We start from the raw sequence: 16,682 nt of genomic DNA, 5'->3' as shown, positions 1-16,682 counted from the left end.
AAACAGAAGCAGCTGCAGAAACAGGAGAGGCAGCAGAAACAGAACCAGCAGAAACAGCAGCAGAAACAGGAGCAGCAGTAGAAAAAAAGGCAGCAACAGGAATAGAAGCAGCAGAAACAGGAGCAGCAGCAGAAACAGGAGCGGCAGCAGAAACAGGAACAGCAGCAGAAACAGGAGTGGCAGCAGAAACAGGAGCAGCAGCAGAAACAGGAGCAGCTACAGAAACAGGAACGGCAGCAGAAACAGGAGCGGCAGCAGAAACAGGAGAAGCAGCAGAAACAGAAGCGGCAGCAGAAACAGGAGTGGCAGCAGAAACAGAAACAGCAGCTGAAACTGTAGCAGCAGAAACATGGGCAGCAGCAGAAACAGGAGCGGCAGCAGAAACAGAAGCAGCAGCAGAATCAGCAGCAGCAGAAACAGAAACAGCTGCAGAAACAGGAGCGGCAGCAGAAACAGGAGCAGCAGCAGAAATAAAAGCAGCAGAAACAGAAGCAGCAGCAGAAACAGAGGCAGCAGCAGAAACAAGAGGAGCAGCAGAAACAGAGGCAGCAGCAGGGACAGCAACTGAAGAAACAGAAGCAGCTGCATAAACATTAGCAGCAGCAGAAACAGCAGCAGCAGAGACAGCAGCAGCAGAGACAGCAGCAGCAGAAACAGAAGCAGCTGCAGAAATTAGAGCAGCAGCAGAGAAAGAAGCAGCAGAAACAGAAGCAGCTGCAGAAACAGGAGCAGCAGCAGAAACAGAAGCAGCAGAAACAGAAACAGCTGCAGAAACAGGAGCAGCAGCAGAAACAGGAGCATCAGCAGAAATTAGAGCAGCAGCAGAGACAGCAGCAGCAGAAACAGAAGCAGCTGCAGAAACAGGAGCAGAAGCAGACAAAGCAGTAGCAGAAACAGAGGCAGCAGCAGAAAAAGCAGCAGCAGAAACAGAAGCAGCCGCAGAAGCAAGAGCAACAGCAGAAACAGGAGCGGCAGCAGAAACAGGAACAGCAGCAGAAACAGGAGCGGCTGGAGAAACAGGAGCAGCAGCAGAAACAGGAGCAGCTACAGAAACAGGAACGGCAGCAGAAACAGGAGCGGCAGCAGAAACAGGAGCAGCAGAAATAGAATCAGGAGCGGCAGCAGAAACAGGAGTGGCAGCAGAAAAAGAAGCAGCAGCAGAAACAGTAGCAGCAGAAACAGTAGCAGCATAAACAGGGGCTGCTGCAGAAACAGGAGCGGCAGCAGAAACAGAATCAGCAGCAGAAACAGTAGAAGCAGAAACAGGAGCAGCAGCAGAATCAGAGGCAGCAGCAGAAATAGAAGCAGCAGAAACAAGAGCAGCAGCAGAAACAGGAGCGGCAGCAGAAACAGGAACAGCAGCAGAAACAGGTGCGGCAGCAGAAACAGGAGCAGCAGCAGAAACAGGAGCAGCTACAGAAACAGGAACGGCAGCAGAAACAGGATCGGCAGCAGAATCAAGAGCAGCAGAAATAGAATCAGGAGCGGCAGGAGAAACAGGAGTGGCAGCAGAAACAGAAGCAGCAGCAGAAACAGTAGCAGCAGAAATAGTAGCAGCAGAAACAGGGGCAGCAGCAGAAACAGGAGCGGCAGCAGAAACAGAGGCAGCAGCAGAAATAGAAGCAGCAGAAACAAGAGCAGCAGCAGAAACAGCAACAGCAAAAACAGAAGCAGCAGAAACAGAAGCAGCAGCAGAAACAGGAGCAGCAGCAGAAACAGGAGCAGCAGCAGAAATAGAAGCAGCAGAAACAGAAGCAAAAGCAGAAACAAGAGCAGCAGCAGAAACAGGAGCAGCAGCAGAAACTGAGGCAGCAGCAGAAACAAGAGCAGCAGCAGAAACAGAGGCAGCAGCAGAGACAGCAGCTGCAGAAACAGTAGCAGCTGCAGAAACATTAGCAGCAGCAGAAACAGCCGCAGCAGAGACAGCAGCAGCAGAGACAGCAACAGCAGAAACAGAAGCAGCTGCAGAAACAAGAGCAGCTGCAGAGACAGCAGCAGCAGAAACAGAAGCAGCTGCAGAAACAGGAGCAGCAGCAGAAACAGCAGCAGCAGAAACAGAAACAGCTGCAGAAAGAAGGAGCAGCAGCAGAAACAGGAGCAGCTGCAGAAATAGCAGCAGCAGAAACAGAAGCAGTAGCAGAAACAAGAGCAGCAGCAGAAACAGGAGCAGCAGCAGAAACAGAGGCATCAGCAGATATAGAAGCAGCAGAAACAGAGGCAGCAGCAGAAACAGGAGCAGCAGAGACAGCAGCAGCAGAAACAGAAGCAGCTGCAGAAACAGGAGCAGCAGCAGAAACAGTAGGAGCAGAGACAGCAGCAGCAGAGACAGCAGCATCAGGAACAGAAGCTGCTGCAGAAACAGGAGCAGGAGCAGACAAAGCAGTAGCAGAAACAGAGGCAGCAGCAGAAAAAGCAGCAGCAGAAACAGAAGCAGCTGCAGAAAAAAGAGCAGCAGCAGAAACAGGTGCAGCAGGAGAAACAGGAGCAACAGCAGAAACAGGAGCAGCTACAGAAACAGGAACGGCAGCAGAAACAGGAGCGGCAGCAGAAACAGGAGCAGCAGAAATAGAATCAGGAGCGGCAGCAGAAACAGGAGTGGCAGCAGAAACAGAAGCAGCAGCAGAAACAGTAGCAGCAGAAACAGTAGCAGCAGAAACAGGGGCAGCAGCAGAAACAGGAGCGGCATCAGAAACAGAATCAGCAGCAGATACAGTAGAAGCAGAAACAGGAGCAGCAGCAGAAACAGAGGCAGCAGCAGAAATAGAAGCAGCAGAAACAAGAGCAGCAGCAGAAACAGAAGCAGCGGAAACAGCAGCAGCAGAAACAGCAGTAGCAGAAACAGAAGCAGCAGCAGAAACAGTAGCAGCAGAAACAGTAGCAGCAGAAACAGGGGCAGCAGCAGAAACAGGAGCGGCATCAGAAACAGAATCAGCAGCAGATACAGTAGAAGCAGAAACAGGAGCAGCAGCAGAAACAGAGGCAGCAGCAGAAATAGAAGCAGCAGAAACAAGAGCAGCAGCAGAAACAGAAGCAGCGGAAACAGCAGCAGCAGAAACAGCAGTAGCAGAAACAGAATCAGCAGCAGAAACAGGAAAGGTAGCAGAAACAGGAGCAGCAGCAGAAACAGGAGCAGCAGCAGAAACAGGAGCGGCAGCAGAAACAGGAGCAGCAGCAGAAACAGGGGCGGCAGCAGAAACAGGAGCAGTAGCCGAAACAGGAACGGCAGCAGAAACAGGATTGGCAGCAGAAACAGAAGCAGTAGCAGAAACAGTAGCAGCAGAAACAGTAGCAGCAGGAACAGGAGCAGCCGCAGAAACAGGAGCAGCAGCAGAAACAGGAGCAGCAGCAGAAATAGAAGCAGCAGAAACAGAAGCAAAAGCAGAAACAAGAGCAGCAGCAGAGACAGCAGCAGCAGAAACAGTAGCAGCTGCAGAAACAGGAGCAGCAGCAGACAAAGCAGTAGCAGAAACAGAGGCAGCAGCAGAGAAAGCAGCAGCAGAAACAGAAGCAGCTGCAGAAACAGGAACGGCAGCAGAAACAGGAGCGGCAGCAGAAACAGGAGCAGCAGAAATAGAATCAGAAGCGGCAGCAGAAACAGGAGTGGCAGCAGAAACAGAAGCAGCAGCAGAAACAGTAGCAGCAGAAACAGCAGCAGTAGAAACAGAAGCAGCTGCAGAAACAGGAGAGGCAGCAGAAACAGAAGCGGCAGCAGAAACAGGAGTGGCAGCAGAAACAGAAACAGCAGCAGAAACAGGAGCAGCAGCAGAAACAGAGGCAGCAACAGAAATAGAAGCAGCAGAAACAGGAGCGGCATCAGAAACAGGAGCAGCAGCAGAAACAGGAACAGCTACAGAAACAGGAACGGCAGCAGAAACAGGAGCGGCAGCAGAAACAGCAGCAGTAGCAGAAACAGGAGCAGCAGCAGGAACAGGAGCGGCAGCAGAAACAGGAGCAGCAGCAGAAACAGGAACGGCAGCAGAAACAGGAGCAGCAGCAGAAACTGGAGCAGCAGAAATAGAATCAGAAGCAGCAGCAGAAACAGTAGCAGCAGAAACAGCAGCAGTAGAAACAGAAGCAGCTGCAGTAACAGGAGAGGCAGCAGAAACAGAAGCTGCAGAAACAGCAGCAGAAACAGGAGCAGCAGCAGAAACAGAAACAGCATCAGAAATAGAAGCAGCAGAAACAGTAGCAGCAGCAGAAACAGGAGCGGCAGCAGAAACAGGAACAGCAGCAGAATCAGGAGCTGCAGCAGAAACAGGAGCAGCAGCAGAAACAAGAGCAGCTACAGAAACAGGAACGGCAGCAGAAACAGGAGAGGCAACAGAAACAGGAGAAGCAGCAGAAACAGAAGCGGCAGCAGAAACAGGAGTGGCAGCAGAAACAGAAACAGGAGCAGAAACAGTAGCAGCAGAAACAGGGGAAGCAGCAGAAACAGGTGCGGCAGCAGAAACAGGAGAAGCAGCATAAACAGAAGCGGCAGCAGAAACAGGAGTGGCAGCAGAAACAGAAACAGCAGCTGAAACTGTAGCAGCAGAAACAGGGGCAGCATCAGAAACAGGAGCGGCAGCAGAAACAGAAACAGCTGCAGAAACAGGAGCAGCAGCAGAAACAGCAGCAGCAGAAACAGAAACAGCTGCAGAAACAGGAGCAGCAGCAGAAACAGGAGCAGCAGCAGAAATAGAGGCAGCAGAAACAGAAGCAAAAGCAGAAACAAGAGCAGCAGCAGAAACAGAAGAAGCAGCAGAAACAGCGGCAGCAGCAGAAACAAGAGCAGCAGCAGAAACAGAAGCAGCAGCAGAGACAGCAGCAGCAGAAACAGAAGCAGCTGCAGAAACATTAGCAGCAGCAGAAACAGCAGCAGCAGAGACAGCAGAAGCAGAGACAGCAGCAGCAGAAACAGAAGCAGCTGCAGAAACAAGAGCAGCAGCAGTGACAACATCAGCAGCAGAAACAGAATCAGCAGCAGAAACAGGAGCAGCAGCAGAAACAGGAGCAGCTGCAGAAATAGAAGCAGCAGAAACAGAAGCAGTAGCAGAAACAAGAGCAGCAGCAGAAACAGGAGCAGCAGCAGAAACAGAGGCATCAGCAGATATAGAAGCAGCAGAAACAGAGGCAGCAGCAGAAACAGGAGCAGCAGAGACAGCAGCAGCAGAAACAGAAGCAGCTGCAGAAACAGGAGCAGCAGCAGAAACAGTAGGAGCAGAGACAGCAGCAGCAGAGACAGCAGCATCAGGAACAGAAGCTGCTGCAGAAACAGGAGCAGGAGCAGACAAAGCAGTAGCAGAAACAGAGGCAGCAGCAGAAAAAGCAGCAGCAGAAACAGAAGCAGCTGCAGAAAAAAGAGCAGCAGCAGAAACAGGTGCAGCAGGAGAAACAGGAGCAGCAGCAGAAACAGGAGCAGCTACAGAAACAGGAACGGCAGCAGAAACAGGAGCGGCAGCAGAAACAGGAGCAGCAGAAATAGAATCAGGAGCGGCAGCAGAAACAGGAGTGGCAGCAGAAACAGAAGCAGCAGCAGAAACAGTAGCAGCAGAAACAGTAGCAGCAGAAACAGGGGCAGCAGCAGAAACAGGAGCGGCATCAGAAACAGCATCAGCAGCAGATACAGTAGAAGCAGAAACAGGAGCAGCAGCAGAAACAGAGGCAGCAGCAGAAATAGAAGCAGCAGAAACAAGAGCAGTAGCAGAAACAGCAACAGCAAAAACAGAAGCAGCAGAAACAGAAGCAGCAGCAGAAACAGAAGCAGCGGAAACAGCAGCAGCAGAAACAGCAGTAGCAGAAACAGAATCAGCAGCAGAAACAGGAAAGGTAGCAGAAACAGGAGCAGCAGCAGAAACAGGAGCAGCAGCAGAAACAGGAGCGGCATCTGAAACAGGAGCAGCAGCAGAAACAGGGGCGGCAGCAGAAACAGGAGCAGTAGCCGAAACAGGAACGGCAGCAGAAACAGGATTGGCAGCAGAAACAGAAGCAGTAGCAGAAACATTAGCAGCAGAAACAGTAGCAGCAGGAACAGGAGCAGCCGCAGAAACAGGAGCAGCAGCAGAAACAGGAGCAGCAGCAGAAATAGAAGCAGCAGAAACAGAAGCAAAAGCAGAAACAAGAGCAGCAGCAGAGACAGCAGCAGCAGAAACAGTAGCAGCTGCAGAAACAGGAGCAGCAGCAGACAAAGCAGTAGCAGAAACAGAGGCAGCAGCAGAGAAAGCAGCAGCAGAAACAGAAGCAGCTGCAGAAACAGGAACGGCAGCAGAAACAGGAGCGGCAGCAGAAACAGGAGCAGCAGAAATAGAATCAGAAGCGGCAGCAGAAACAGGAGTGGCAGCAGAAACAGAAGCAGCAGCAGAAACAGTAGCAGCAGAAACAGCAGCAGTAGAAACAGAAGCAGCTGCAGAAACAGGAGAGGCAGCAGAAACAGAAGCGGCAGCAGAAACAGGAGTGGCAGCAGAAACAGAAACAGCAGCAGAAACAGGAGCAGCAGCAGAAACAGAGGCAGCAACAGAAATAGAAGCAGCAGAAACAGGAGCAGCAGCAGAAACAGGAGCGGCATCAGAAACAGGAGCAGCAGCAGAAACAGGAGCAGCTACAGAAACAGGAACGGCAGCAGAAACAGGAGCGGCAGCAGAAACAGCAGCAGTAGCAGAAACAGGAGCAGCAGCAGGAACAGGAGCGGCAGCAGAAACAGGAGCAGCAGCAGAAACAGGAACGGCAGCAGAAACAGGAGCAGCAGCAGAAACTGGAGCAGCAGAAATAGAATCAGAAGCAGCAGCAGAAACAGTAGCAGCAGAAACAGCAGCAGTAGAAACAGAAGCAGCTGCAGTAACAGGAGAGGCAGCAGAAACAGAAGCTGCAGAAAAGCAGCAGAAACAGGAGCAGCAGCAGAAACAGAAACAGCATCAGAAATAGAAGCAGCAGAAACAGTAGCAGCAGCAGAAACAGGAGCGGCAGCAGAAACAGGAACAGCAGCAGAAGCAGGAGCTGCAGCAGAAACAGGAGCAGCAGCAGAAACAAGAGCAGCTACAGAAACAGGAACGGCAGCAGAAACAGGAGAGGCAACAGAAACAGGAGAAGCAGCAGAAACAGAAGCGGCAGCAGAAACAGGAGTGGCAGCAGAAACAGAAACAGGAGCAGAAACAGTAGCAGCAGAAACAGGGGAAGCAGCAGAAACAGGTGCGGCAGCAGAAACAGGAGAAGCAGCATAAACAGAAGCGGCAGCAGAAACAGGAGTGGCAGCAGAAACAGAAACAGCAGCTGAAACTGTAGCAGCAGAAACAGGGGCAGCATCAGAAACAGGAGCGGCAGCAGAAACAGAAACAGCTGCAGAAACAGGAGCAGCAGCAGAAACAGCAGCAGCAGAAACAGAAACAGCTGCAGAAACAGGAGCAGCAGCAGAAACAGGAGCAGCAGCAGAAATAGAGGCAGCAGAAACAGAAGCAAAAGCAGAAACAAGAGCAGCAGCAGAAACAGGAGAAGCAGCAGAAACAGCGGCAGCAGCAGAAACAAGAGCAGCAGCAGAAACAGAAGCAGCAGCAGAGACAGCAGCAGCAGAAACAGAAGCAGCTGCAGAAACATTAGCAGCAGCAGAAACAGCAGCAGCAGAGACAGCAGAAGCAGAGACAGCAGCAGCAGAAACAGAAGCAGCTGCAGAAACAAGAGCAGCAGCAGTGACAACATCAGCAGCAGAAACAGAATCAGCAGCAGAAACAGGAGCAGCAGCAGAAACAGGAGCAGCTGCAGAAATAGAAGCAGCAGAAACAGAAGCAGTAGCAGAAACAAGAGCAGCAGCAGAAACAGAAGCAGCAGCAGAGACAGCAGCAGCAGAAACAGAAGCAGCTGCAGAAACATTAGCAGCAGCAGAAACAGCAGCAGCAGAGACAGCAGAAGCAGAGACAGCAGCAGCAGAAACAGAAGCAGCTGCAGAAACAAGAGCAGCAGCAGTGACAACATCAGCAGCAGAAACAGAATCAGCAGCAGTAACAGGAGCAGCAGCAGAAACAGGAGCAGCTGCAGAAATAGAAGCAGCAGAAACAGAAGCAGTAGCAGAAACAAGAGCAGCAGCAGAAACAGGAGCAGCAGCAGAAACAGAGGCATCAGCAGATATAGAAGCAGCAGAAACAGAGGCAGCAGCAGAAACAGGAGCAGCAGAGACAGCAGCAGCAGAAACAGAAGCAGCTGCAGAAACAGGAGCAGCAGCAGAAACAGTAGGAGCAGAGACAGCAGCAGCAGAGACAGCAGCATCAGGAACAGAAGCTGCTGCAGAAACAGGAGCAGGAGCAGACAAAGCAGTAGCAGAAACAGAGGCAGCAGCAGAAAAAGCAGCAGCAGAAACAGAAGCAGCTGCAGAAAAAAGAGCAGCAGCAGAAACAGGTGCAGCAGGAGAAACAGGAGCAGCAGCAGAAACAGGAGCAGCTACAGAAACAGGAACGGCAGCAGAAACAGGAGCGGCAGCAGAAACAGGAGCAGCAGAAATAGAATCAGGAGCGGCAGCAGAAACAGGAGTGGCAGCAGAAACAGAGGCAGCAGCAGAAACAGGAGCAGCAGAGACAGCAGCAGCAGAAACAGAAGCAGCTGCAGAAACAGGAGCAGCAGCAGAAACAGTAGGAGCAGAGACAGCAGCAGCAGAGACAGCAGCATCAGGAACAGAAGCTGCTGCAGAAACAGGAGCAGGAGCAGACAAAGCAGTAGCAGAAACAGAGGCAGCAGCAGAAAAAGCAGCAGCAGAAACAGAAGCAGCTGCAGAAAAAAGAGCAGCAGCAGAAACAGGTGCAGCAGGAGAAACAGGAGCAACAGCAGAAACAGGAGCAGCTACAGAAACAGGAACGGCAGCAGAAACAGGAGCGGCAGCAGAAACAGGAGCAGCAGAAATAGAATCAGGAGCGGCAGCAGAAACAGGAGTGGCAGCAGAAACAGAAGCAGCAGCAGAAACAGTAGCAGCAGAAACAGTAGCAGCAGAAACAGGGGCAGCAGCAGAAACAGGAGCGGCATCAGAAACAGAATCAGCAGCAGATACAGTAGAAGCAGAAACAGGAGCAGCAGCAGAAACAGAGGCAGCAGCAGAAATAGAAGCAGCAGAAACAAGAGCAGTAGCAGAAACAGCAACAGCAAAAACAGAAGCAGCAGAAACAGAAGCAGCAGCAGAAACAGAAGCAGCGGAAACAGCAGCAGCAGAAACAGCAGTAGCAGAAACAGAATCAGCAGCAGAAACAGGAAAGGTAGCAGAAACAGGAGCAGCAGCAGAAACAGGAGCAGCAGTAGAAAAAAAGGCAGCAACAGGAATAGAAGCAGCAGAAACAGGAGCAGCAGCAGAAACAGGAGCGGCAGCAGAAACAGGAACAGCAGCAGAAACAGGAGTGGCAGCAGAAACAGGAGCAGCAGCAGAAACAGGAGCAGCTACAGAAACAGGAACGGCAGCAGAAACAGGAGCGGCAGCAGAAACAGGAGAAGCAGCAGAAACAGAAGCGGCAGCAGAAACAGGAGTGGCAGCAGAAACAGAAACAGCAGCTGAAACTGTAGCAGCAGAAACATGGGCAGCAGCAGAAACAGGAGCGGCAGCAGAAACAGAAGCAGCAGTAGAATCAGCAGCAGCAGAAACAGAAACAGCTGCAGAAACAGGAGCAGCAGCAGAAACAGCAGCAGCAGAAACAGAAACAGCTGCAGAAACAGGAGCGGCAGCAGAAACAGGAGCAGCAGCAGAAATAGAAGCAGCAGAAACAGAAGCAGCAGCAGAAACAGAGGCAGCAGCAGAAACAAGAGGAGCAGCAGAAACAGAGGCAGCAGCAGGGACAGCAACTGAAGAAACAGAAGCAGCTGCATAAACATTAGCAGCAGCAGAAACAGCAGCAGCAGAGACAGCAGCAGCAGAGACAGCAGCAGCAGAAACAGAAGCAGCTGCAGAAATTAGAGCAGCAGCAGAGAAAGAAGCAGCAGAAACAGAAGCAGCTGCAGAAACAGGAGCAGCAGCAGAAACAGAAGCAGCAGAAACAGAAACAGCTGCAGAAACAGGAGCAGCAGCAGAAACAGGAGCATCAGCAGAAATTAGAGCAGCAGCAGAGACAGCAGCAGCAGAAACAGAAGCAGCTGCAGAAACAGGAGCAGAAGCAGACAAAGCAGTAGCAGAAACAAAGGCAGCAGCAGAAAAAGCAGCAGCAGAAACAGAAGCAGCCGCAGAAGCAAGAGCAACAGCAGAAACAGGAGCGGCAGCAGAAACAGGAACAGCAGCAGAAACAGGAGCGGCTGGAGAAACAGGAGCAGCAGCAGAAACAGGAGCAGCTACAGAAACAGGAACGGCAGCAGAAACAGGAGCGGCAGCAGAAACAGGAGCAGCAGAAATAGAATCAGGAGCGGCAGCAGAAACAGGAGTGGCAGCAGAAAAAGAAGCAGCAGCAGAAACAGTAGCAGCAGAAACAGTAGCAGCACAAACAGGGGCTGCTGCAGAAACAGGAGCGGCAGCAGAAACAGAATCAGCAGCAGAAACAGTAGAAGCAGAAACAGGAGCAGCAGCAGAATCAGAGGCAGCAGCAGAAATAGAAGCAGCAGAAACAGAAGCAGTAGCAGAAACAAGAGCAGCAGCAGAAACAGGAGCAGCAGCAGAAACAGAGGCATCAGCAGATATAGAAGCAGCAGAAACAGAGGCAGCAGCAGAAACTGGAGCAGCAGAGACAGCAGCAGCAGAAACAGAAGCAGCTGCAGAAACAGGAGCAGCAGCAGAAACAGTAGCAGCAGAGACAGCAGCAGCAGAGACAGCAGCAGCAGGAACAGAAGCAGCTGCAGAAACAGGAGCAGAAGCAGACAAAGCAGTAGCAGAAACAGAGGCAGCAGTAGAAAAAGGAGCAGCAGAAACAGAAGCAGCTGCAGAAACAAGAGCAGTAGCAGAAACAGGAGCTGCAGCAGAAACAGGAACAGACGTAGAAACAGGAGCGGCAGCAGAAACAGGAGCAGCAGCAGAAACAGGAGCAGCTACAGAAACAGGAACGGCAGCAGAAACAGGAGTGGCAGCAGAAACAGGAGCAGCAGCAGAAACAGAGGCAGCAGCAAAAACAGAAGCAGCAGAAACTAGAGCAGCAGCAGAAACAGCAACAGCAAAAACAGAAGCAGCAGAAACAGAAGCAGCAGCAGAAACAGAAGCAGCAGAAACAGCAGCAGCAGAAACTGCAGTAGCAGAAACAGAATCAGCAGCAGAAACAGGAAAGGTAGCAGAAACAGGAGCAGCAGCAGAAACAGGAGCAGCAGCAGAAACAGGAGCAGTAGCCGAAACAGGAACGGCAGCAGAAACAGGATTGGCAGCAGAAACAGAAGCAGTAGCAGAAACACTAGCAGCAGAAACACTAGCAGCAGAAACAGTAGCAGCAGGAACAGGAGCAGCTGCAGAAACAGGAGCAGCAGCAGAAACAGGAGCAGCAGCAGAAATAGAAGCAGCAGAAACAGAAGCAAAAGCAGAAACAGGAGCAGCAGCAGGAACAGGAGCGGCAGCAGAAACAGGAGCAGCAGCAGAAACAGGAACGGCAGCAGAAACAGGAGCGGCAGCAGAAACAGGAGCAGCAGCAGAAACAGAGGCATCAGCAGATATAGAAGCAGCAGAAACAGAGGCAGCAGCAGAAACAGGAGCAGCAGAGACAGCAGCAGCAGAAACAGAAGCAGCTGCAGAAACAGGAGCAGCAGCAGAAACAGTAGCAGCAGAGACAGCAGCAGCAGAGACAGCAGCAGCAGGAACAGAAGCAGCTGCAGAAACAGGAGCAGAAGCAGACAAAGCAGTAGCAGAAACAAAGGCAGCAGCAGAAAAAGCAGCAGCAGAAACAGAAGCAGCTGCAGAAACAAGAGCAGCAGCAGAAACAGGAGCGGCAGCAGAAACAGGAACAGCAGCAGAAACAGGAGCAGCAGGAGAAACAGGAGCAGCAGCAGAAACTGGAGCAGCTACAGAAACAGGAACGGCAGCAGAAACAGGAGCGGCAGCAGAACCAGGAGCAGCAGAAATAGAATCAGGAGCGGCAGCAGAAACAGGAGTGGCAGCAGAAACAGGATTGGCAGCAGAAACAGAAGCAGTAGCAGAAACAGTAGCAGCAGAAACAGTAGCAGCAGGAACAGGGGCAGCCGCAGAATCAGGAGCAGCAGCAGAAACAGGAGCAGCAGCAGAAATAGAAGCAGCAGAAACAGAAGCAAAAGCAGAAACAAGAGCAGCAGCAGAAACAGGAGCAGCAGCAGAAACAGAGGCAGCAGCAGAAACAAGAGCAGCAGCAGAAACAGCAGCAGCAGAAACAGGGGCAGCAGCAGAAACAGGAGCGGCAGCCGAAAAAGAATCAGCAGCAGAAACAGTAGAAGCAGAAACAGGAGCAGCAGCAGAAACAGAGGCAGCAGCAGAAATAGAAGCAGCAGAAACAAGAGCAGCAGCAGAAACAGCAACAGCAAAAACAGAAGCAGCAGATACAGAAGCAGCAGCAGAAACAGAAGCAGCAGAAACAGCAGCAGCAGAAACAGCAGTAGCAGAAACAGAATCAGCAGCAGAAACAGGAAAGGCAGCAGAAACAGGAGCAGCAGCAGAAACAGGAGCAGCAGAAGAAACAGGAGCGGCAGTAGAAACAGGAGCAGCAGCAGAAACTGGATTGGCAGCAGAAACATAAGCAGTAGCAGAAACAGTAGCAGCAGAAACAATAGCAGCAGGAGCAGGGGCAGCCGCAGAAACAGGAACAGCAGCAGAAACAGGAGCAGCAGCAGAAATAGAAGCAGCAGAAACAGAAGCAAAAGCAGAAACAAGAGCAGCAGCAGAAACAGGAGCAGCAGCAGAAACAGAGGCAGCAGCAGAAACAAGAGCAGCAGCAGAAACAGAGGCAGCAGCAGGGACAGCAACTGCAGATTCAGAAGCAGCTTCAGGAACATTAGCAGCAGCAGAAACAGCAGCAGCAGAGACAGCAGCAGCAGAGACAGCAGCAGCAGAAACAGAAGCAGCTGCAGAAACAAGAGCAGCAGCAGAGACAGCAGCAGCAGAAACAGAAGCAGCTGCGGAAACTGGAGCGGCAGCAGAAACAGCAGCAGCAGAAACAGGAGCAGCAGCAGAAACAGGAGCAGCTGCAGAAATAGAAGCAGCAGAAACAGAAGCAGTAGCAGAAACAAGAGCAGCAGCAGAAACAATAGCAGCAGCAGAAACAGAGGCATCAGCTGATATAGATGCAGCAGAAACAGAGGCAGCAGCAGAAACAGGAGCAGCAGAGACAGCAGCAGCAGAAACAGAAGCAGCTGCAGAAACAAGAGCAGCAGCAGAAACAGTAGCAGCAGAGACAGCAGCAGCAGAGACAGCAGCAGCAGGAACAGAAGCAGCTGCAGAAAAAGGAGCAGAAGCAGACAAAGCAATAGCAGAAACAGAGGCAGCAGTAGAAAAAGGAGCAGCAGAAATAGAAGCAGCTGCAGAAACAAGAGCAGTAGCAGAAACAGGAGCTGCAGCAGAAACAGGAACAGACGTAGAAACAGGAGCGGCAGCAGAAACAGGAGCAGCAGCAGAAACAGGAGCAGCTACAGAAACAGGAACGGCAGCAGAAACAGGAGCGGCAGCAGAAACAGAAGCAGCAGAAACAAGAGCAGCAGCAGAAACAGCAACAGCAAAAACAGAAGCAGCAGAAACAGAAGCAGCAGCAGAAACAGAAGCAGCAGAAACAGCAGCAGCAGAAACTGCAGTAGTAGAAACAGAATCAGCAGCAGAAACAGGAAAGGTAGCAGAAACAGGAGCAGCAGCAGAAACAGGAGCAGCAGCAGAAACAGGAGCGGCAGCAGAAACAGGAGCAGCAGCAGAAACAGGAACGGCAGCAGAAACAGGAGCAGTAGCCGAAACAGGAACGGCAGCAGAAACAGAAGCAGTTGCAGAAACAGTAGCAGCAGAAAAAGTAGCAGCAGGAACAGTAGCAGCCGCAGAAACAGGAGCAGCAGCAGAAACAGGAGCAGCAGCAGAAATAGAAGCAGCAGAAACAGAAGCAAAAGCAGAAACAGGAGCAGCAGCAGGAACAGGAGCGGCAGCAGAAACAGGAGCAGCAGCAGAAACAGGAACGGCAGCAGAAACAGGAGCGGCAGCAGAAACAGGAGCAGCAGCAGAAACAGAGGCATCAGCAGATATAGAAACAGCAGAAACAGAGGCAGCAGCAGAAACAGGAGCAGCAGAGACAGCAGCAGCAGAAACAGAAGCAGCTGCAGAAACAGGAGCAGCAGCAGAAACAGTAGCAGCAGAGAGAGCAGCAGCAGAGACAGCAGCAGCAGAGACAGCAGCAGCAGGAACAGAATCAGCTGCAGAAACAGGATCAGAAGCAGACAAAGCAGTAGCAGAAACAGAGGCAGCAGCAGAAAAAGCAGCAGCAGAAACAGAAGCAGCTGCAGAAGCAAGAGCAGCAGCAGAAACAGGAGCGGCAGCAGAAACAGGAACAGCAGCAGAAACAGGAGCGCCAGGAGAAACAGGAGCAGCAGCAGAAACAGGAGCAGCTACAGAAACAGGAACGGCAGCAGAAACAGGAGCGGCAGTAGAAACAGGAGCAGCAGAAATAGAATCAGGAGCGGCAGCAGAAACAGGAGTGGCAGCAGAAAAAGAAGCAGCAGCAGAAACAGTAGCAGCAGAAACAGTAGCAGCACAAACAGGGGCAGCTGCAGAAACAAGAGCGGCAGCAGAAACAGAATCAGCAGCAGAAACAGTAGAAGCAGAAACAGGAGCAGCAGCAGAAACAGAGGCAGCAGCAGAAATAGAAGCAGCAGAAACAAGAGCAGCAGCAGAAACAGCAACAGCAAAAACAGAAGCAGCAGAAACAGAAACAGCAGCAGCAACAGAAGCAGCAGAAACAGCAGCAGCAGAAACAGCAGTAGCAGAAACAGAATCAGCAGCAGAAACAGGAAAGGCAGGAGAAACAGGAGCAGCAGCAGAAACAGGAGCAGCAGCAGAAACAGGAGCGGCAGCAGAAACAGGAGCAGCAGCAGAAACAGGATTGGCAGCAGAAACAGAAGCAGTAGCAGAAACAGTAGCAGCAGAAACAGTAGCAGCAGGAACAGGGGCAGCCGCAGAAAGAGGATCAGCAGCAGAAACAGGAGCAGCAGCAGAAATAGAAGCAGCAGAAACAGAAGCAAAAGCAGAAACAAGAGCAGCAGCAGAAACAGGAGCAGCAGCAGAAACAGAGGCAGCAGCAGAAACAAGAGCAGCAGCAGAAACAGAGGAAGCAGCAGGGTCAGCAACTGCAGAAACAGAAGCAGCTGTAGAAACATTAGCAGCAGCAGAAACAGCAGCAGCTGAGACAGCAGAAGCAGAGACAGCAGCAGCAGAAACAGAAGCAGCTGCAGAAACATGAGCAGCAGCAGAAACAGCAGCAGCAGAAACAGAAACAGCTGCAGAAACAGGAGCAGCAGCAGAAACAGGAGCAGCTGCAGAAATAGAAGCAGCAGAAACAGAAGCAGTAGTAGAAACAAGAGCAGCAGCAGAAACAGGAGCAGCAGCAGAAACAGAGGCATCAGCAGATATAGAAGCAGCATAAACAGAGGCAGCAGCAGAAACAGGAGCAGCAGAGACAGCAGCAGCAGAAACAGAAGCAGCTGCAGAAACAGGAGCAGCAGCAGAAACAGTAGCAGCAGAGACAGCAGCAGCAGAGAAAGCAGCAGCAGGAACAGAAGGAGCTGCAGAAACAGGAGCAGAAGCAGACAAAGCAGTAGCAGAAACAGAGGCAGCAGTAGAAAAAGGAGCAGCAGAAACAGAAGCAGCTGCTGAAACAAGAGCAGCAGCAGAAACAGGAGCTGCAGCAGAAACAGGAACAGCAGCAGAAACAGGAGCGGCAGCAGAAATAGGAGCAGCAGCAGAAACAGGAGCAGCTACAGAAACAGGAACGGCAGCAGAAACAGGAGCGGCAGCAGAAACAGGAGCAGCAGCAGAAACAGAGGCAGCAGCAGAAACAGAAGCAGCAGAAACAAGAGCAGCAGCAGAAACAGCAACAGCAAAAACAGAAGCAGCTGTAACAGAAGCAGCAGCAGAAACAGAAGCAGCAGCAGAAACAGAAGCAGCAGAAACAGCAGCAGCAGAAACAGCAGTAGCAGAAACAGAATCAGCAGCAGAAACAGGAAAGGTAGCAGAAACAGGAGCAGCAGCAGAAACAGGAGCGGCAGCAGAAACAGGAGCGGCAGCAGAAACAGGAGCGGCAGCAGAATCAGAGGCATTAGCAGAAACAAGAGCAGCAGCAGAAACAGAGGCAGCAGCAGGGACAGCAGCTGCAGAAACAGAAGCAGCTGCAGAAACAGCAGCAGCAGCAGAAACAGGAGCAGCTGCAGAAATAGAAGCAGCAGAAACAGAAGCAGTAGCAGAAACAAGAGCAGCAGCAGAAACAGGAGCAGCAGCAGAAACAGAGGCATCAGCAGATATAGAAGCAGCAGAAACAGAGGCAGCAGCAGAAACAGGAGCAGCAGAGACAGCAGCAGCAGAAACAGAAGCAGCTGCAGAAACAGTAGCAGCAGCAGAAACAGTAGCAGCAGAGACAGCAGCAGCAGAGACAGCAGCAGCAGGAACAGAAGCAGCTGCAGAAACAGGAGCAGAAGCAGACAAAGCAGTAGCAGAAATAGAGGCAGCAGCAGAAAAAGCAGCAGCAGAAACAGAAGCAGCTGCAGAAGCAAGAGCAGCAGCAGAAACAGGAGCGGCAGCAGAAACAGGAACAGCAGCAGAAACAGGATCGGCAGTAGAAACAGGAGCA

Source organism: Carcharodon carcharias, chromosome 1 (assembly GCF_017639515.1).
Source record: "Carcharodon carcharias isolate sCarCar2 chromosome 1, sCarCar2.pri, whole genome shotgun sequence".
Taxonomy (NCBI): domain Eukaryota; kingdom Metazoa; phylum Chordata; class Chondrichthyes; order Lamniformes; family Lamnidae; genus Carcharodon; species Carcharodon carcharias.
Note: the sequence above shows the minus strand (reverse complement) of the source record.